This window comes from Furipterus horrens, unplaced genomic scaffold (assembly GCF_987537825.1).
Source record: "Furipterus horrens unplaced genomic scaffold, mFurHor1.1.pri manual_scaffold_8, whole genome shotgun sequence".
NCBI classification, from domain to species: domain Eukaryota; kingdom Metazoa; phylum Chordata; class Mammalia; order Chiroptera; family Furipteridae; genus Furipterus; species Furipterus horrens.
This window is the reverse complement of record NW_028327178.1, coordinates 103,396,224-103,402,679: the sequence shown is the minus strand read 5'-3', so window position 1 is coordinate 103,402,679 and position 6,456 is coordinate 103,396,224. Positions and strand designations below refer to the sequence as shown.

General features: G+C 49.8%; 1 long non-coding RNA gene across 1 annotated transcript; it reads left to right on the top strand.

Annotated features, from left to right (window-relative positions):
* The first annotated feature begins 337 nt into the window (after positions 1–337).
* LOC150003702 (uncharacterized) lies at positions 338–6,456 on the top strand. Its single transcript, XR_016512677.1, has 4 exons — positions 338–705; positions 1,319–1,535; positions 1,710–3,785; positions 5,672–6,456. It is a non-coding gene; the product is annotated as an uncharacterized LOC150003702 (long non-coding RNA).

The window sequence follows — 6,456 nt, the reverse complement described above, 5'->3', positions numbered from 1 at the left end:
CTGGGGACCACGATGCATCCAAAGATCAGCCATTATCGGTATTTTTATCAAATCACTTTGCAGTGGCAGCCCTGGGAGGCAGCAATTATTGGTTCCGTCTGGCCGGGGAGGCTTTCAGGCTGCCAGTGAGCAGGCTCAGGAGAAGGCAGCGTAGTATTCCCCAGCCCCCCACCTCCGTCCGCACGGTGAAACCTCAAGCACAGCGCTCCTTCCTCCTGGGAGAGGAAATTGAGGCTGAAACCAGGCGCTTCTTTTGGTTGTTTTTTTCCCTCTCTGTGATGTTGTTCATCTTTGTGAACTTCGCACTTATCTGATGTCACAGGTTTTAGGAACCAAAACCACAGAAACAAACACACTGCGTTATTCTTTGAAGGATTGCGCAGTGCGATAAGAGAGCTGGGCGCTGAGGGATAGGGCTTGTTTTTGCAGAATTTAGGAGCGTCAGGGTTTGTTCTCGGGTTCAAAGTCGTCAGCATCTTCGGTGGAAGCTCGGTCACCGACACCTGGGCCACCCTGCGGGTGCTGAGCCCTCACATCTTCCCCGGTGCTCATCCAGAACAGCCGGGAAGCGAGCAGAGGGGAAACTGGCCCCAACAGCAGCGCCACAGCCCCAGCATGGCCTGAGGACACCGCAGAAAAGGCGGGGGGCCCGGCAGCCTGGAAATGGAGCATGCTGGTACTGCGCATCTTCTGGCAGATTCTGAAGTAAGCTGAAAATCGTGTTTGGTTTCCCTGGGCTTCCTGAGAATGTCACTCCAACACCTGAATCCCCTCTCTGACCTGTGTATGAGGTCTGCAAAACCCCGCTTCCTGCTTCTGCCCCGGCCCCATGCAGACCATTCTCCACACGCAGCCAGAGGGACCTCGTGGCATCCAAAGTGAGCTCACTTCCCTCCTCCGTTCAGACCCTCCATGGCTCCTACTGCACTCAGGGTCAAAGCCAAGCCCTTCCTGTGGACAAACAGGCCTTTACCCTCCCCATCCTTTCCCTCTTCTCCTCTGCCCTCACCTCCCTCACCTCTCCCACTCATTGCACTGGCCTCCAGCAAACCCCTGTTGCCTCAGGGCCTTTGCACTTGCTGCTCCCTTACCTCCTTCACTGCAAAATCTTCTTATCAGAGAAGCCATCCCTGAGCCCACCCAAATAATGTCTCTTTCCCAAAAATCACTCTCCCCTTACCCTGCTTTGGTTTTCCCCATAGCTCTTTGTCATTACCTGACATGTTTCTAGGCATCTGAGAAACACAAAAGTCCTCAGGAACTTAGGTCCAATGACAAAAAGCAAAAAGATAAAAAGTTTGGGTGTTTTGTTACACAGCACATCACATCCATTGATGACGGTTGCATGCAGTGAGATTTGAAATGCGATGACAGTGCGCTCAGGAGAGAAGAGGATGAAATAAAAACGTTCTGGTTTGTAGGGGTGTGGCAGACACCATCAGTGGCCATTGTTCCTGGCTGAGAGAACCCTCTTTTATTTGAGGGTCATCAGTCTACATGCTCAAGGAAGGGGACCCCCTCCCCAGCCTGCAGAGGTAAGTCAGGTCTCAGGACAGAAGCCCGCACACTGGTGATGGCAGAGAAGGAGAAAGAACACATGTCCTTGATAGCGTCTCTGAGTCACTGTATTAACCGTCCTTGAAGTACTTGTGGAAGACACTGCTCAGTGCCGACTCAATACCTACAGTCTCTTTTTTATTTGTTTACAGAATCCTGATTTTATTTGGGGTGGCAATGGGCCAGCTCAAAGCACCCACTCTCCTACACCCCCTCACAGCAAGGAGGCCATGCGATCCAGGTATAACCAATGAAAATCTAGCCAAATTTGCCAAGTGGGACTCTTGGGAAAGCTTTTTGAAAACAGACAGACATGGTAGGTATGCTGTTCACCCCTTGTGCCTTTTTCCTGCTCGTAACGTGGACAGGAGCTGGCAGCAAAGGGGCCCTCTTGCAACCATGACCAACCATAAGGACAAAGGTCACATGTTCATGATGGCTGAGCAAAAAGTGGGAAAGAACCTGGGCCCCTGGTGGCATCATGGAGTCATCATCCTATTGGTGCTAGATGCCTGATTCCTAGTAGCAGAAGACAGTGTAAACCTGCCAATGGTCAAGTTTTTGTGTTTCTTGCAGCTGATGGACCCACAGGGTCTCTGCATTTTTGAACGTATAAGAAGATGTAGTACCTTTGTAATTAAGCCATTTTTTGTTGGGTTTTCCTGTGCTTGCACGGGAATTCAGCCTAATGAATACCTAAGTTTTGCAGTGAGTTGATGTCTAATGAACTGAAATATGCCTGACCTGGGACTTGAGTGAAATGGGGGGTGGGGCAGAGGGTCGTTCTTGTTCTTCTTGGAAAATCAGATGTGAAAGAGAAGCAGCCTGATTCCCTGAGAGTGTTTCTGCTGAGACCTGCAGGACTAAGATCCCAGGGTCTACTTCCACTTTAGAGATCTCTGAAGAGTCCTGACTAATCTGGCTATTTGTCTGGCTATTTGTTTGTTTTTGAAAGAGGAAGCTAAGGTTCAAGGAGGCAAATATACTACATAAGGCACTCAGCCAGAGTCTGGTCTGCTTGACTCTGGGACCATCTTTTTTCCCCCCACTCCGTCTGGGCCCCTGTCTTCTCATCAGTAGAATGAGATTATTCAAGATCAAAGCTTTTCAAACATTTCATTGCAAAGTGGGCAAAACCCTTTTACAGCTGAACCTTTACTTGCTGTCCATCCTATCAGAGAAGATGAAAGAGAAACTGCCCCGAGTGGCGGGTCAGGAGCCCTGCAGTCCCCTCCCCGGCCCCACGGCACGCGGGCCCCTCACTGCAGTCCTGGGCTTGCAGGCAGGCTGTTAGGAAACACCAGCTCAGATTATCCCAGAGCTTTCGGAAAGATCTCTGAGACCAAGAGGGGAGCCTCTGATCTCTCAAACATTATTGAAATGATTCTCAGAAGACAGAACCAAAACAAAACCAACGCAAAAGCTTTCCAACCGCGCAAAAGGACAAGGACAGAAGAGTTGCCTCCCTCCAAGTCGGGCCTGCTGTTCCCACCCTTGACTCCTCTACGCAATAGCCCCATGGTCCCCAGGGCCTTGCGTCTCCCCCAGAGATGGTCTGTGTCTCTCCCAGCGAACAGGTACATAGATTACCCCTCTCTCCTTCCAACACACACACGGTAGCCTTCCATAATCATGGGTTTGCATCTTGTTTTTCTTGGTTAACATTACATCCTGGCGGTTTTTCCGTGTCTAGTACTCAGAGATCTACTTCATTCACCTCAGTGGCTGCATGATATTGGAAAACTATTCAGTTTAGTGGGTGAAAAAGGCCCCAATTCTTGGATAGTCAGGTTGCTTCTAGTCTTTTGCTAGAAGAACGCTGCAATAAAGGTCCTTACGTATGTCTCTTGGTGACCATGTGTTCATTTAGACACTTGGTTTGTCCCCCACCCCTTCTCTCTCTACTTTTTGGTCTTTTTTTTTTTTTCCTGCCTATTTCATTTTCAAATTTTGATTCCACGAGCATGTCCCATTTGTGTAATAACTAAAAGGATCTGTTTACGGGCTCAGGACTCAAACTTCAGCCAAGTTAGATAAACAGCCCCATGCACAAGCACAATTCAGAAAGGAAAAAAATCAGCCTCTGTTGCCGAGGCCTGTTTGGCCAGGAGGTTGCATTTCTGCAGAGTCACGTGCCAAGGCCCAGGCCTGCCTGCTGCGACATGTCCCGGAGTGTTGGGTTTGGGTTCCAGCTCAGGCTGTGCCGTTCACCTGCCGGATGACTCCAGGTAAATCGCTCACCCTGGCTGGACCGTCAGGAGAGCATTCACTACGTGCTGGGCTCCTAGCTAAGGGTGCTGCTGTGCGTGGTGGGCTGCGGTTAGTTAGACGAGTGGAAAATGACCTGGGAGTCTCCTCTAGGAGCACCTGGCAGTCTCTTCTAGGTCAGTCAACGAGTTCACCCTCAAGTACCATGGGCTTGACCTTCAAAATACAGTTGCCCTTGAACAATGCAGGAGTTAGGGTGGCTGACCCTCTGCACAGTCCAGAATCCAAGTGTAACTTTTGACTCTCTGAAAACTTAATTACTAAATGCCTACTGCTGACCGGAAGCCTTGTTGATGACATAAACAGTCTATTAATATATATTTTTCGTGTTACATGTATCATAGACTTATTCTTACAATAAAGTAAGCTAGAGAAAAGAAATGGTATTAAGAAAATCATAAGGAAGAGAAACTACATTTACAGTCCTATAAGTACTTGTTGGAAATCTGTGTATCAGTGGGACCCTTGCAGATCAAACCCATGCTGTTCAGGGGTCAGCGGTCTATCTAAATCTCTCACCAAATTCTCGTCATGCCTGGCCTTTGAGGCTGTCGTAATTTGCACTCACCACGTCTCTAATGGCATCTCCCTTCCCCGCTCCTCCTGGCTCTCTCTGCCCCATCATACCAGGCTTACTTCCAACCCCAGGGCCTTTGCACGTGCTGCGCTCCTCTACTTAGACTCTTTTTCCTTCCCAGCAGGTCCAGGACAAGGTTGAGGCAAATGAGAGGCCCAGGATGAACACTTTAAGGAGGCACTCGTTCTCAAGGGCCAGCCTGCACTTGAACGAGGCTGAGACCAAGTGCCCCTGCACATTTTGTACCCTGGAGCACTCGCTTGCCTCACCTGTATCCTGCCCTGCTTCCTGGTCTTGGGTCTTATCATTTGGGTCTTGATTAATCGACCCGTTCCTCAAAGAGACCTCCCTGACCATCTTAGCCGATGGTGTCCCTGTCACTACATAGCCCACCACATTGTCTCACATTCATTTATTCTCATTGTTCTTATTACTAAATTACTTGTTTTGTGCCCATCTCTGCGCACTAGGCTATATGTTCTATAAGGGCAGGAATTGTATCTGCCTTGCTCTCACGTATTTCCCCGATGTCCAGCACAGGGCCAACGTTCAGGAGACAATAAATTTCCCTGGATGAATGAATGAGTGAGTGAGTGAAGTGAGCTGGTCAGTGGCAAAGCCAGGATTTGAACCCGGGTTCACGTGACTCTGAAGTCAGTCCTCCCATCCATGGTTGAGAAATGAACAGTTTAAATCTGATCAGCCGGGAAATCCTTGACGGTGGCTGGTGCCACAGCCTGTCCTGATGGGAACCCTGTGTCCCAAGGACAGGCTGCTGAGGAAACTTCTGGGGGTGGGGGGAGGAGCTTGGCCACAATCACAGGGGCTGCTCTCAGCCTCAGGCCTTCCTGGGGCCAGCTGTACCCGCCCCCCTCGTTCTAGTTTTTATTTTTAGCAGCGCGTTTTTGGGCACAGCGGACTCTCCTTAGGAAAAGTCCAACAAGAGGATGAGGGAGGCAGTTTTGAAATCCGGTGGGAAAGTAGGTCAGGCCGGGTTGCTGGCTGGAGTCCAGACGATAAGGCCTCCGTGGAGGCTTAATAACGTGAGCGGCTGTATCCATGACACAATTCATAACTGAGAGGAAACAGCAATTAAGGGGCAATTGTGCAACGTGGGGGAAGCCTCCTTCTCAGCTCATAAAAGCAGGAGGAGGAAGAGGTGACGCTGTCACTCTGAGGCCACTGGGGGCCGGGCAGACAGCCTGCAGGGGTTGGGGGCTAAGTCTCCATTTGAAAGGGGCTTGTGCCCACCTTTCCTTTCCCCCTCAGGCCTCAGGGAACTGGGCGGATGTGTGAAGCAGAGACTTCCCTCAGCAAACACCTCCTAAGGACGCAGCTGGGCTCAGGGATGAGCGAAGAGCCACAAAGCCGGCATTTCGCTACAGCTGGGAGCTGTGGTGGCAGCTGCACTATTTTGATGCTGCCTTGTCAAAATGGAAGATCACTTTGATTATCGGGTGAACTGTACAACAGACACCCCTGATCCTTAGTCCATTTCCCCGCCCCCATCCAGTTACTCTGGGTTTTCAGTTTCTCCTTTATTCTGTCTCTATTATTTGATCTTTCTGGGAATACCCTTTGCTTTTATAATCAGTTAAAACACACACACACACATAAAACATTAAATCCACAGGGGCACCTTTCCTCTTTCTTGAACAAACCAGCATGTACTTGCCCCAGGGCCTTTGCACTTGCTGTGCCCTCTGCCTAGAAGGCTCTGGCCCTAGACAGCCACATGGTTTCCCCCTCATTCCTCCGGGTCCTCACTCAAATGTCACCTTCCCACTGAAGTCTTAGCTGACCAAACTTTTTAAAACAGCAACCCCATCTGGTGCTCTCTGTCTACCTCTCCAGTTTTATTTTTATCTACAGCCCTTACATCTACTAACCCCCGACATCTGCTCTTCACGTGTTTTATTGTCCGTTGGTCCCACCAGCTTTTTAACACCGCCAGCAAAGGGGTTTTTGTCCATCTTGTTCTCTACTGCATCTCTCATGCCAGGAATTGTGCCTGGAACATTGCAGAAACTCAGGAAAAATTGGTGGATGAATGA